This window comes from Piliocolobus tephrosceles, chromosome 10 (genome assembly GCF_002776525.5).
Source record: "Piliocolobus tephrosceles isolate RC106 chromosome 10, ASM277652v3, whole genome shotgun sequence".
In the NCBI taxonomy this organism is placed as follows: Eukaryota; Metazoa; Chordata; class Mammalia; order Primates; family Cercopithecidae; genus Piliocolobus; species Piliocolobus tephrosceles.
The window spans coordinates 114,499,240-114,514,821 of record NC_045443.1 but is presented as its reverse complement, the minus strand read 5'-3'; the positions used below and the strand labels follow the sequence as shown (position 1 = coordinate 114,514,821).

Below are 15,582 nucleotides of genomic sequence, written 5' to 3'. Positions count from 1 at the left end.
AAAAAAAAAGAACACGACTTGGGTACTCACACTGGGCTGGGATTGAACCTGACCTTGCTGGATGTTCATGACCCTTAGTTTCCCCATCTACAGAGTGGGAATCAGAACTCCCACCTTACGGGGTTGCTTTGAGGATTAAAGGAGATGAACAGGATAAGCACCTAGCATTATTCCTGGAGAAAAATCCTATTTATCTTCCTTCCCTTGACCTTGGACAAGTCCCTCAAGCTTTCTGTGGCCTGTGTTGTGAAATGGAGATGAAAATAAGCCCACTCTGTAGTGTCGAATACAGTTGAATACCTACCTCCTTTATGACCCAGCAACTCTAGTCTGACCTATTTACCCGAGAGAAATGAAACATATGTCCACATGTATGCCAATGCCCTTAGTGGCTTCATTCATAAAATCCCCAAACTGGAAGCAGCCCAGACGCCCATCATGGAAGAATAGATAAACAAACGATGGTGTATTTATACAACAGGATACTGTCCAGCAATAAGAATCCATGAATGCCTAACGTTTGCGATGACATGGGTGAATGTCACAAACATTATGTTGAATCAAAGAAGACAGTCATGGAAGAGTATTTATTGCATAATTCTGGTTTATACTAAGTCCTAGAATAGGTAACACTAATCTGAGATAATAGAAATCAGATCCCTGGTTGTCTTGGGTAAGGGGTGGGGAGAACTGACTGCAAAGAAGTGTCAGGAAATTTTGGAAAGGGATAGAACGAGATATATATATATATATATATATTTTTTTTTGAGACAAGGTCTTGCTATGTTGTCCAGGCTGGAGTACAGCTGTGCAACTATGGCTCACTGCAGCCTCGACCTCCCAGGTTCAAGTGATTCTTCCACCTCAGACTCCCAAGTAAATGAGACCACGGGTACAACACCACATCTGGCTAATTTTTTTGTATTTTTAGTAAAGACAGGATTTCACAATGTTGTCCAGGCTGGTCTCGAACTCCTGAGCTCAAGCAATCTGCCCCTCGTCAGCCTCCCAAAGTGTTAGAATTATTGGTGTGAGCTGCTGCACCTGGCCTAGAAATATGAAATATTTTATATCTTGATTGGGATGGGGGACACATGGGTGTGCACATTTGCCAAAACTAATTGAAATATACACTCCTAATATACGCAATTTATTGTATTTAAATCCTGCTTCTATAAAGCTGATTAAATCAAACAAACAACCCTGCCCCAAGCATACATATCTGTAAAAATATGAATAATCTTTACGCCAACAATTCTATGTCTGGCAGTTTACCCTAACAAAATAATCAGAGATAGGTGCAAAGATGTGCCTATAAGAATGGTCGCTATAGCATTCTTTGTAATACTAAAGAAAAAAAAGAGTAACAAACACGATGTACAAAAAAGAGGGTCTGATTATGTTAGAGATCTATAATGGAAAGCCACACAGCCATTAAAAATGTATCCTGAAGAAATAGCAACTTTATGGTGAAGAAAGCAAACATACATCATATTAATCAGGTGATAAAGGCTAACATCCCCAGTGAGAAGTCATTTTGACATCCTGAACCCTCTGACATGATGTCCTGAAAAGACACAGTATCACTTCTGTGGTATTGTCGCCAAAACTCATCAACAAATTCTAATCTAATCATGAGAAAACAAGAGACAAATCCAAGTTGAAGGATATTCTCTCTCTCCTTTTTTTTTTTTTTGGTTTTGTAGAGAGACGAGGTCATGCTGTGTTGTCCAGGCTGGTCTCAAACTCCTGGGCTCAAGGGATCCTCCCACCTCAGGCTCCCAAAGTGCTGGAATTATAGGCATGAGCCATTGCACCCCAAGTTGAAGGGGCCCAATACTCTTGAAAAATGTCAAGATCATGAGAGACAAAGAGAAGACCAAGGAATGTGAGGTTGGAGAGAATTAAGGAGACATGACAAGTAATGTAACATGGGATCTTGGATTCAATCCTATTCTCTCTCTCTCTCTTTTTTTCTTTTAGACAGAGTCTTGCTCTTTCACCCAGGAAGGCTGGAGTGCAGTGGCACAATCTCAGCTCACTGCAACCTCCGCCTCTCGGGTCAAGCAATTCTTCTGCCTCAGGCTCCCAAGTAGCTGGGATTACAGGCTCACACCACCACGCCTGGCTAATTTTTGTATTTTTAGTAGAGACGGGGTTTCACCATGTTGGCCAGGCTGGTCTTGAACTCCTGACCCCAGGTGATCCACCTACTTCGGCCTCCCAAAGTGCTAAGATTACAGGCATGAGCCACCGTGCCCAGCCCTGATTCAATCCTATACTGTAAAAAAAAATGTCAATAGGCCAGGTGCAATGGCTGACGCCTGTAATCCCAGCACTTTGGGAGGCTAAGGTGGGAGGATCCCTTGAGCCCAGGAGTTCAAGACCAGCCTGAGCAATATAGAATGACCTTGTGTCTACAAAAAATCAAAAGATTATCTGGGAGTGGTGGTGAGTTCCTGTGGTCCCAGCTACTTGAGAGGCTGAGGAAGGAGGATGACTTGAGCCCAGAAGTTCGAGGCTGCAGTGAGCTATGATTGTGCCACTGCACTCCAGCCTGGGTGACACAGTAAGACCCTGTCTCAAAAACAAAAAACAACAATAAAAATTGAAAAACAAAATAATGTCAATGGGGCAACTGGCAAAATGTGAATAAGGTCTTTAGCTTAGTTAATAGTAACAGTATTGCCGGGAGTGGTGGCTCAAACCTGTAATCCCAGCACTTTGGGAGGTCGAGACGGGCGGATCATGAGGTCAGGAGATCGAGACCATCCTGGCTAACACGGTGAAACACCATCTCTACTAAAAAATACAAAAAACTAGCCAGGCGAGGTAGCGGGCGCCTGTAGTCCCAGCTACTAGGGAGGCTGAGGCAGGAGAATGGCGTGAACCCAGTAGGCGGAGCTTGCAGTGAGCTGAGATCCGGCCACTGCACTCCAGCCCGGGCGACAGAGCGAGACTCCGTCTCAAAAAAAAATAGTAACAGTATTGATGTTCATTTCCTGCCCTTGCTAATCGGACTCTGGTATATCAGATATCAACATTAGGGGAAGAGGAGTGAAGGGTATATGGGAACTCTCAGTATTACTTTTGCAACTTTTCTTTAAGTCTAAAATTATCTCAAAATTAAAGGTTAAAAAAGAAATCATCCTGATGAAAGATATCATTTGACCCAAGCAAATGCTCATATTATTGTTCCAAATGGAAATAATAGAGAATGAAAAAAAAAATACTCATTCTCTTTGTGTTTTTCTGCTCTCTTCAGATTTTTTATACTGAGCATGTGATATGTTTAAATTAGAGGGGAAATGAGTCTGGATGTGGTGGCTCACACCTGTAATCCCAGCACTTTGGGAGGCCGAGGTGGACAGATCTCTTGAGGCCAGGAGTTCAACACCGGCCTGGCCAACATGGTGGAATGCTGTCTCTACCAAAAATACAAAAAATAGCCGGGTTTGGTGGCACGTGCCTATAATCCCAGCTACGTGGGTGGCTAAGGCATGAGAATCACTTGAACCCAGGAGGTAGAGGTTGAAGTGAGCCAAGATCACATCATATGCGTGGCATGTGGACAGGGACTTTATAGCCACCTTTTACATTCCATCTTGATGGGCTGGGCACAGGTCACTCAGAAGAGGATTCCTTGGGCACATATACCCACATCTACCAAGGACCAAGAAAGGGTGTTCAGTCATCACTAACCACCTGCCTGCTTTTTGTGACTAGTTGGCCACCTCCAGTTGTGAGGTCACTGTTTCTCAAAGGGCCCTCCTTTCCCCTCCTGACTCCCACCAGTCCCTGAGTCCCAGAAACATCCCCTGGAGGGAAATGCTGGTTTCCCTCTGGAACCTTTGGGAAGATGGGGGTGACTGGAGAACAGAGATGTAGGGGGTGGCCACCATGGTTGTTTTACATGGACAAGGGCATGATGGATGCTGGACGAATGGACAGCAACTCAATGGATGGCCAGGGCTAATCAAGCCAGTCCATATCCTGCTGCAGACCCCAGGATCTGCAGAATACCCATGATTTGAACTCTGATTTCCTGAACCACCCACCCTCAGCTGCCCCATGCCTTCCTCACGTCTCCCAAGTCACTCTCACCCAGGGTCTCTCAACTCTTGCATGTTCCATCTTACCCGGGACCAAATTGTCCAACCTCTCTCAACTGCCAGTCTTGACCTGCTGGGTTTTTTTTTTTTCCACTTAAAACATTGTGTTTTTTAGAGATGAGGTCTATGTATGTTGCCCAGGCTGGTCTCCATCTCTTGGGCTCAAGTGATCCTTCTGTCACCATGGCTTCCTGAGTCCCCTGTAGGGACTACAAATGTGAGCCACCATGCCTGGCTTTAACCTACTTTTGTCACTGTTCCCTACATTCAGTGCATCCCTATATAACTCTTCTTTCCTTCCTTCCTTACCTTTCTTTCTTCTACCCATCTCTGTTTCCTTTCTTGCTTCTCTCCCTTCCTGCCTCTTATCCATTGATGCTGTCTTCCTTCCCTTTCCTCTGCCCCTCCCTCCCTCGCCCGCTCCCTTTCTTCTTCCCTCCCTTCCTTGCTTTCATTTCTGGACGCCTACTATGTACCAGACACAGTGCCAGGCTCTGGTGAAACGAAGATAACTAAGACCTCATCCCTGTCATCAGGAAGCTTGCTACCCAATGAGGAAGACCATCACTAAGCAAACTACTACAATACAGTGTGGTAGAACTCTGCTAGAGGTAAATGGGAGGGAGCCCCAGAATTGAGGCATGGGATGTGGGGTGGAAAACTGATCAAGAAAGTCTAAGAGAAGTTATCTTTCCAGCCACCCAAAGTGTGACCCATGAACCAGCACCATCGGCATCGCCTGGGAGCTGGTTAGAAACGCAGGCTCTTAGGCCTCACCCCAGACCTCCTGAAATAGAATATACAATTTAATACGGTCCCCAGGTGACCCGAGTGCACATCCAAGTTTGAGAAGCACTACTTTAATGGATGTCTAAGAGCCAAACTGGTGAAGACATGAGGGCAGGCAAGGGAGGAAGGGTGTTCCAGAGCCAAGAGGTGAAGGAAAAGATGGTTAATGGTCTGGGCGCCATCTTGATAGGCAGCCTCCTGCTTGGTCTGCCTGGTCTCATGACAGGTAAGGACCCGGCTACCCCATGAAAGGCCCCTGTGTCTCTGGGAGCCCCTGCCTGCTGGCGTCTGGCTGACTCTGGTCCCCTCTCTGTCCTTCCTTGTAGGCCAGTCTCAACAACCAGTCTGGCTTGGTGGTAAAGAGCACAGCCCCAGGAGCCAAAGTGGCTGGGATCAGACCCAGGATTGTCACCTGCCACCTTATGTTTAGTTTTGGTCACTGTCTTTGGATCTTCCAATTCTCAGGCCCCTTAGCTGCAGGCTGGTTTCTGGGCCAAATCCCAAACTTCCCACTTGCTACTGGGCAGCTCTGGAATAAGTGTTGGCAAACGTTTTCTACAAAGAACCAGGTAGTGAATACTTAGGCTTTGCAGGCCATAAGGTCTCTGGCGCTACTACTCACCTCTGTCACTGTAGTAGGAAAATAGCCTCGGACAACAGGTAAGTGAATGGGTGTGGCTGTGTTCCAATAAAACTTTATTTATAAAAACAAGTAGCAGGACGTATTTGGCCTGTAGCCTGTAGTTTTCTGACCTGTGGTCTGTTCTATCAGACTCTAGATAAGTCATGATGGGGATTCTAACACATCCCCAGGATTTCCCAGAAGGCTCTGATACCAGCTTCTTTGTCTATCTTTCAGTTGCTTAATGACACTAAGCTCTTCCTTTGCAGATGGAATAGTGGTCCCTCTACTCTTTGCTGAGCTAACATCTATTCATCTTTTGGGTATCAGCTAACTGTCACCGCCTACGAAAAGCCTTCCCTGACTCCTCTTTAACTGAATTAGGTGCTCCTGTTGTGTACGCCCTTGAAGACTCCCCTAAATAACTCATTTTTTTTTTTAGATGGAGTCTCACCCTGTTGCCCAGGCTGGAGTGCAGTGGCATGATCTCGGCTCACTGCAGCCTCCGCCTCCTGGGTTCAAATGATTTTCCTGCCTCAGCCTCCTGAGTAGCTGGGATTACAGGTACCCACTGCCAGACCCAGTTAATTTTTTGTATTTTAGTGGAGACGGGGTTTCACCCTGTTGCCCAGGCTGGTCTCGAACTCCTGACATCAGGTGCTCCACCTGCCTCAGCCTCCCAAAGTGCTGGTTACAGGTGTGAGTCACCATACCCAGCCCCTAAATTACTCCTTCAAAGCATTTTTCACAATATTAAAAAAATTATTTTACTGTCCATCCCTCCCACCGGACTGTGAGCCCCTTATGGGAGAAAATAATTTGGTTCTGGGTGTATTCCCAGCATCCAGCAGGTAGTAGGTGCTCATGTAACAGAGGAGACCTCTTGAAGCTGAAGATTCCATCCTCATTACTCAAGTCAACTTCCTAGAGTTTGCTGAGGGAGGAGAGTTGAAAGGCTGAATAGAGGATATCTCTTTATAAGCAAGCACTGATGTCACAGCAAATAAAATTAAGAGAATGACAGCTTATGTGGTAACCCGTTAAAGGTAGCAATTAGCTGCCAGGGGGGTGGGCCACTTTGAAAAGGAGATCAAACCACCAAGGAAAACTGGGCATATCCCAGCAAAACCATCTCTCTCTAATTAAGCAGTTTTATAATTCCAGGTTTCTTAAGCATGTTATTTCTGACGACCACCAAATGGGATGTGTGGTTTCTCTGGGGCGTTAGAGAACAAGGAATCAGATTATGAGCTGTCTCGCCTCCCTGCCACCATGAAGGGGAAACGGTAGCAATTGTTGCAGGACGTGCTCGGGCACGGATGGTTCTCTGCTTGGATTCAGATAAAGGGGGCGGGAGTGTCGAGTTGGGAAGGCAGATTCTATTCCGACTTCCTCACTGCCAAGATGAGGGGTGGGACAAGAAGAGAAATGGGAAACATCGAAACAACAGAGGGCTGGCTCCAGAAGCGGGTGGGAAATGAAGGAGAGTAGGATGCTGAGAAGTAGAAGAAACGAACAGAGAGGAGAAGTTTTTAGAAGAACGCACCGACGTGGGAAAGATGATTTGAAGACTTATGGGAGTGGGAAGGAAGGGAGGAGAGACGTAATCAGGTATCTGTCAGCAGCTTCAATGTATGAAAAATGCACAGACAGAGGTGAAACCTTTTTTTTTTTTTTCTGTATCAAGATGAATAATGACTATTTATACAGCTTTGCCTGTTTACAAATCTCTTTCATACAAATTTTTTCATCTGTGGAGGCAGGACAGCCTAGTGGTTTAAAGGCATAGGATTTGGGATTCTAAGGTCAGATCTATCACCTACTAAATTGGTTGATTTGGCACAATAATTTAACTTCTACGTCCCTCGGTTTCTTCATCTGTAAATGGGGTTGAATACACACACACATTCATACATATATACACACATACATATAGATATGCATGCGGTGGTATGCTGGCAAACTAGGTCTCTGGGGGAAAGAAAAGGCCCTAATTTGTGTTTGCCAGTTTCTGTGGTGTAAGTGTTCTCACAAGGCCAACTTCAAGCTACCAATGATTTAACAACTGTTTGCACATTTCCTGAAAATTTAACCATTGGCTCTCACATGTCAGTAAAACCTGTATTCAACACACTGAAGTGATCTTATGATTAAATAAGCCAATAAATCTAAAACACAGGTACATGAGAAGGGCCCAGTACATGATACAGCTATTACTGGCCCTCATGATAATCCAGAAATGTGGCCATTATGTTATTGCTGCCCTATTTTAGAGATGAGAAAATACAGGTTCAAAATAACTAAGGTGAACTAGAATTAAGGCAGAAGGGATATCTGGGACTTCCAAGCCTAGGCCTTAAGAGATCAGGAAGCTTTTACTTCCTTCGTTTTGCTTGTTCTCCCTCCTCTAGCCGCCATGTTTGTGGGAAGCCCAAGCTCTAAGGAGAGACCCAGTGAAGAGGACACATGGAAGAGGAGCAGCTCTGAGACCAACTGGAGGAGCAACATGGAAACCAGCCAATGGTGAGAACTGAGGCTCCAGATATAGGACCTTAGGAAGGCCATTCCTGCCATTGCAGCTGATGCATCAGACCTGGGAGTGAAGATGCCATGTTGGGTAGTCCAGCCCCAGCAGATATCATGGGGAGGAGAGACAAGCTGTACCCAGTGTGTCCTGACTGAACTCCTGACCTGCAAAATTGTGAGAATTACATGGTTCTTTCAAGTCAACAACAACAACAAAAACTAAGGTACCCATCTAAGGCTGCTCAGCTGGTGCTATAGACTGAACTGTGCCCACCTCAAGTTCCTTTGTTGAAGCCCTAATCCCTAATGCCATGGTGTTTAAAGATAAGGCCTCTGAAAGGTAATTAGGTCATGAGCGTAGAGCTCTCATGATGGGATTAGTTCCCTTATAGGAAGAGACATGAGAGATCTCTCTGCCACTTGAGGACACAGTGAGAAGACAGCCTTCTGCAAGCCAGGAAGAGGGTCTTCACCATTAACACAATTGTAAGTGTCATGTAGCAACTTCAGAGAAGCTTTCACCTTATTCTTCCCCACTCTCTCTATCCTACTGTCTGGAACTTGGATGTAATGGCTGGTGCTCTTGCCACCATCTTGGACCATGAGGAGGAATCCTACACCCTAGGGTTGGTGAAACAGTGGGCTGGAAGGTGTCATATTCCCAGGGTTGGACTGCTTATCTTTGGCCTTTACATGAGAAAGAGATACATTTTTTAAAATTTAAGTTTTATTATTTTGGATTTTTTGCTGTTACTATTTGATTCCAATCTTAACTAATAGAAAGGGTGTGGGACTCAGCAGGTAATCAAGAAGTATTTACTGAATGAGCAAGGGATAAATGAGGGGGCAAACTAATGGCCTTGTGCTTCGAAACACCTGGGTTTCCCACAGACATGGCTCATAGAGAGCTCTGATGATGAAGATACTAGGAATGGGAGTCTATACATAACAAATATTCTAGAAAATGATGAGGTGGCCAGGCATGGTGGCTCACGCCTGTAATCCCAGCACTTTGGGAGGCCGAGGCGGGCAGATCACAAGGTCAGGAGATCGAGACCATCCTGGCTAACATGGTGAAACCCCATCTCTACTAAAAATACAAAAAAATTAGCCGAGTGTGGTGGCGGGCGCCTGTAGTCCCAGCTACTCGGGAGGTTGAGGCAGGAGGATGACCTGAGCCCAGGGAAGTCGAGGCTGCAATGAGCATGATCGTGCTTCTAAACTCCCGCCTGGGTGACACAGTAAGACTATCTTTAAAAACAAACATCTCCCTCAGAAACAAAAGAAACAGGGAATTTCAAAGTCTTAGAAAAACAAAAGGTAAAACATCTCATTAAAATTTTATGTTGATTACATGTTGAAATAATATTTTGGACACATTAGGCTAAATAAAATAGAGTATTAAAATTAAAGTCACCTGTTCCTTTCTAGTTATTTAATGTGACTACTAGAACATTTAAAATCATCTGTGTGACTCCCCTTATATTTCTGTTGGACAGCTCTGTTGATACTTTGATCACATATGTTTGTAAAAATCCACTGAGCTTTATAATTAGGGGCCTCCACAGTATATAAGTTATGCCTCAATACAAAAGAAAAAGGAAAAAAGGCAAGAAAAGGGCGAGCCAGGATGGAAAGAAGCGCAGCAGGTAGGGGGCGGGGCCAGCGGGGGCGGGGCCGGCGGCCGCGCGTTCCCTGGCAACGGGTGCTGCCGGTGACGTCACCACCCGCCGGCGGCCATTAATCCCCCTCCCGGCGGCGCGGGCTGGCCGGGCCGCCTGCCTCCTCCTCCCCCGGGCCCGGATGAGATCACCGCGTCGGGCGGCCGGCTGTCCCCGCGCTCCCAACAAATCGACTCCTCGGCGAGCGCCGGCATCTCATGATCTCATGGCCCCGCGGGACGGCGCCGGCCGATGAGGTCACAGCCCCGCGCCCCGGGCCGCCCCGCTCTGCGTGCCGCCGGCTCCGGGTCGGGCCTCCGGGAGTCCCGCGCCGGTACCAGGCCCCCCAGCATGAAGCTCTTAGCCCACAAAGGAGGTCACAGTTTGCGAAGGGCAAAACTGCCTTTTCCATCCCTTTGACGCATCTTTGCGCGTCCACTCCCCGCTGTCTTATTTGAACATTTCACCCCGAAGACCCCGTGTCCAGCAGGGAGTGACCTCATCAGCTCCCCTAAACTTGAAGTCAGGGGCCAGGCGACGCGACTTGCCTGCAGGCTTTCACAGCCGCTGGGTGAAGGAAGTTCTGGAGCTGTGTCTTACAGACGAAGAAAGGGGATCAGAGGGATAAAGGAATCTGCCCAAGGTTACCCACCTAGGGAAGGGTGGCGCAGGAACCCGGACCTCCATGATGTGAATGAGCCCTTTGACTGCCTTTTTCTTCCCCTTACCTGTACCCCAAACCTCTGCACCTTTGCCCCAGTGCATCTTTGCTCTGGTGGAAATAGTGGTAACGGCCCCACTTGCGGCGTGCCCCCGTTATGCTGGGCACTGTTCCACATGACAGACCACTGGAGAGGAATTAAACGGACCATATCACACATGAGAACACAAGGCTAGGAGAGGTCAAGCTGCTTGCTGCAGAACTGGGACTTGTACCCAGGTCACTTGACTCTACAGCAGAGCCTTTCAATTACTTGATACCACCTTCCCCAGAAAAAGAGGAAGGCTTCCTGTTGATAGTGATACATCCTCCTTTCTCTCTCCTCTCTCCGACAGGGTCGCCATCAAACCCAGTTGAAGAGGGTCCAGTGAGCTTGTTAGAGGCTTCACAGCTCACTTGCCAGCAGCAGATTTCTCCCATCACTTAGAGACTACTCACTCACGCCACTTCTTTGCAGATCTCCAGCAGCAGATACAGCCAGGAACGACAGGAGGAAGGGAGGTGACATTTACTGAACGGCAGTGCTGAACCAGGCACTGAGCCAGGGCCTGTTACTAAGGGCAAAGCTGGGAGGGATATCACCAGCCCTGGTTTGCAGACGAAAAAGCGGAATTTGCCGGGCGCGGTGGCTCAAGCCTGTAATCCCAGCACTTTGGGAGGCCGAGACGGGCGGATCACGAGGTCAGGAGATCGAGACCATCCTGGCTAACACGGTGAAACCCCGTCTCTACTAAAAATACAAAAATAGCCGGGCGAGGTGGCGGGCGCCTGCAGTCCCAGCTACTCGGGAGGCTGAGGCAGGAGAATGGCGTGAACCCGGGAGGCGGAGCTTGCAGTGAGCTGAGATCTGGCCACTGCACTCCAGTCCCCACGACAGAGCGAGACTCTGCCTCAAAAAAAAAAAAAAAAAAAAGAAAAAGCGGAATTTATTTGTTTATTTTTTTTGAGACAGGGCCTTGCTCTGTCACCCAGGCTGGAGTGCAGTGGTGCGATCACAGCTCACTGCAACCTTGACTTCCTGGGCTCAAGCAATCCTCCCCCCTCAGCCTCCCGAGTAGCTGGGACCACAGGTGTGTGCCACCATGCCCCAGATAATTTTTAAAGGACTTTTTTGTAGAGATGAGGTCTCCCTGTGTTGCCCAGGCTGGTAAATTTTTTTTTTTTAAACCAAAGTCAGATGTCAAGGAAGTAAGTACAAGTTTCAGCTCAAATGTCCATCCCACAGGGAAAGCCCTTTCCCATTTCCTAAACGAATTCTCCATGAATTGTTTTTATTTTTTTCTAGTGCTTGTTGAAACTTAAAGTTCTAGATTTGTGTGTTGATGTAGTTTAATGGTGATTTCCCCAATGAAATGAGAGCAGGGACTCTGTTTTGGTCTGTTTCTTTCATTTATCATCCCCACACTTTTGCAGTGCCTGTCATAATATGACACTGAAATATTTTTTGAGTAAATGCAAAGAATTGGTGGCTTAGGATGGTGAGCAGTGCTGATGTTCAAAACTCAGGTTTGTTTGAGTGTAAAGCGTGGGCTTACTCCATACTTTCTAGGAAGTTCAAGCCCTTTGCTACATATACTTTACTTACAGTAAAGTCCCTGTGGTGCTTTTCAGAGCCTATTAATTCTTAAGTGTACTACAGTAGTGACAAGTTTGGCATTCTGGTTTCCCTATCAGTAGTGTCCTCTGTTGGTAGCTGAGAGGAGAGGGAAATCAGAGGAACTTAGTAGGAAATTAGGCATGGAAGGGACAAGGTTATACATGCTTATGCTCTGACCTTTAATAATAGCAAGGAATAAGACATAAAACTACAAAAATCAGGCTGGTGCAGCGGCTCATGCCTGTAATCTCAGCACTTTGGGAGGTTGAGGCATGAGGATTGCTAGAGGCCAGGAGTTCAAGACTAGCCTGAGAGACATCATGAGACCTCCTGTCTCTATTTAAAAAACAAAAACAGTCCAGGTGCGGTGGCTCACATCTGTAATCCCAGTACTTTGGGAGGCTGAGGCAGGCAAATCACTTGAGGTCAGGAGTTCGAGACCAGCCAGGCCAACATGGTGAAACCCCGTCTCTACTAAAACTACAAAAATTAGCTGGGCATGGTGGCACGTGCCTGTAGTTGTAGCTGTTTGGGAAGTTGATGCATGAGAATTGCTTGAACCCAGAAGGTGGAGGTTGCAGTGAGCTGAGATCGCACCACTGTATTCTAGCCTGGGCGACCGAGCGCGACTCTGTCTCAAAAAACAAAACAAAACAAAAACAAAAAAACTACAAAGGCCAGACACAAGGAAAACAAACAAATGGTAGTCACGAAACTTTTCTTATGGGCAAAGGGAGGGAGGAAGATGGATGGAACCCAGGAGGTATACACAAGGGGTTTCTAAGAAACTAGTAGTTCTCTACTTTTTAAGCTGGGTGCACGAGTATTTGTTATTTTTTGTTTTTATACCTCATACATGTTATTTTTTTAAGGCCACAAGCTGAAATTTTGCTTACCCACTTTAAAAATAGACTATAACAACCCCATGAGGGGGGAAATTGTTACTTCCACTTTGCAGATGAGAGAAACTGAGGCTCAGTTTCAGAGAAGTTCAGCATTTTGCCTAAGCTTACAGAGCTCAGATGTAGCAGAGGTGGGATTTGAATCCAGGTCTCTGATGTCTGTACGGATGCTCTTACCCACAACATCTGCCACTAGATAACTGGACACTCATTATTAAAAACTAGAGCTGATGAAAATGTGTCATTTTCTTGCTCTCACCCCCAATTTCCTATAAAGATCCTCTCTCTGCAATTCTGGCGAGGAGGGGGAGGAGAAGGAGGAGGAGGCCGCGATCGCCTCTGGTGCTATGGCCTCAGGGGCCAGCTGGCAGAGTCCTTGGGGCCAGGCTGAGGCCCCATAGGAGTTGCTAGGCTGTGAGTAAAAATCTTCCTGTTAACAGCAGCAGTGGGGCACCCAATTTCATTGGCCATGGTTCCCTTGATCTAAGAGCGTTGGCCCCATGAACAGGAAGGGCCCAGCCCATGTGCCGCAGCAACTGCATCAGCAGCTTCCCTACACACAGGGCCCTGCTCCCCAGTACCCAGGAGAGGCCTCGCTATAAGATGTTGATGATAAAGCCCATAGTGGCCTGGGACCCTGTTAGCTACAAAAAGGCGGTCTCTTCCCTCTGTCCTGGTCCCAGGTGGATGGATGAGCTTATCTGTCCCTGTGTCAGTTACAGTCTTTAGCACAAATGCTCTGGGCTAAACTGCCCAAGCCTGGCTGTTTCCCAAAACACTAGGGAGTGGAGGGAGAGGTGCAAGGGTAGGAGGGAGACAGAAAGAGATGGGCGGAGGGTATCTCCTTTCCTGGTAGTCTAGAGCCCGTGACTTCAAACTTGACAGACAAGGTCCTCAAGTGTGGATCTGTCCTGCTGGGAGGGTGACTTTGCCCAAGTCATATCACTTCTCTGGGCCTCACTTTCCTCATTAGCAAAGTAGGGGATGTGGGAGGCTGAATAATGCCGACCCCCCACCAAAGATGTCCATATCCCAATCCCCAGAACCTATGAATTTGTTACCTTACAGGGTGAAAGAAATTTTGTGCACATGCAGATGTGATGAAATTAAGGCTCCTGATATGGGGAGATTATTCCAGGTGACCTGGACAGGCCTAATGTCATCACAAGGATCCTTATTAGAGGAAGGCAAGAGGGTCAGGGTGAAGGAAGACAATGAGGCAACAGACACAGAGGTTGGAGAAATGCACTTTGAAGATGGAGAAGGGGACCAGAGGCAAGGAGGGCAGGGAGCTTCTAGAAGCTAGAGAAGACAAGAAAATGGATTGTTCCCCAGAGCCTCCTAAAGGACTGGCACCTTGACTTTAGCCCAGTGACATGGATTTTGGACATTTGACCTCCAGCAGTATAAGATAATACGGTTGTGTTGTTTTAAGCCACAAGGTTTGTGGTTATTTGTTACAGTACCCACAGGAAACTAACACAGAGAAGAAATAGTTAGACTGTCATCAGGGTAGCGTCAGGATGGCGTGGCTGGAGCATCTCTGGTGGGCTGGCTTCCATGGCAAGATGGGAGGAGGCCAGAGCACACCCAGGCCTGGGAGTGGCCTCTGAGCTGTGGTCCCTACCACCTCTTTGACTACATCTACTGCTACGGGGACTGGTTACATCATTTATGATACCCCGTGTAAAACTGAAATGCAGGGCCCCTTGTTAACATACTAAGAATCTTGGTTGGGCGCAGTGGCTCACACCTGTAATCCCAGCACTTTGGGAGGTGGATGTAGGTGGATCACCTGAGGTCAGGAGTTCGTGACCAGCCTGTCTAACATGGTGAAACCCCGTTTCTACTAAAAATACAAAAAATTAGCTAGGCATGGTGGTACGCAGGTGAAACCCTGTCTCTACTAAAAATACAAAACTTAGCTGGGCGTGGTGGTACATGCCTGTAATCCCACCTATTCGGGAGGCTAAAGCATGAGAATCACTTGAACACAGGAGGCGGAGGTTGCAGTGAGCTGAGGTTGCACTACTGCACACTCCAGCAGCCTGGGTAACAGTCATAATCTCATACGGCAACAGTGGAGCATTAAGCCAAGTGTTTGGGCCTTCTGCACAGGGTGCTTACCCATGAAGTTGCCCTGTCCCTTCTTCTGCTCCAGCCACACTGGCTCATTGCTCCTGAACCTTGCCAAGCATGTTTCCATCTCAGGGCCTTTACATATGCTGTTTCCCCAGCCTGGAATCCTCTTCCTCACATATCCGCATGGCACACTCCCTTGCTTCCTTCAAGGCTTTGCATGAATGTTACCTTCTCCCTGCCCCCTACCACTGTCTAAAAGAGCAGCGCCCTCCCCACTCTGCCCTGCAACCATGACACTCCCTGTTTTGTCTCCATCTGACATATTGCCTATTGATTTCAGCATCTTGTTTATCTAAGTCCCTTGAAAGTGCATACTCTGCTTCTTTGCTGCTGTATTCCCAGGACCTAGTCCTAGGCCTGGCACAGAATAGGTGGTCAAAAAATACTGGTTCAGTAGATGAAGAAATGGATGAATGGAAAGTGCCCAGGACAGTGGCTGGCTTGTAGTATTTGCATGGTGACTGGCTTCTGCTATGTTGCCATGACAATGACTGCCATCATCTACTCCTG

General features: G+C 47.2%; 1 protein-coding gene across 1 annotated transcript in view; it reads right to left on the bottom strand.

Moving 5' to 3' along the window:
• RNFT2 (ring finger protein, transmembrane 2) overlaps window positions 1-15,582 on the bottom strand; it is a 110,895-nt gene that overhangs the window by 22,646 nt on the left and 72,667 nt on the right. The gene's annotated exons all lie outside the window — the stretch shown is intronic.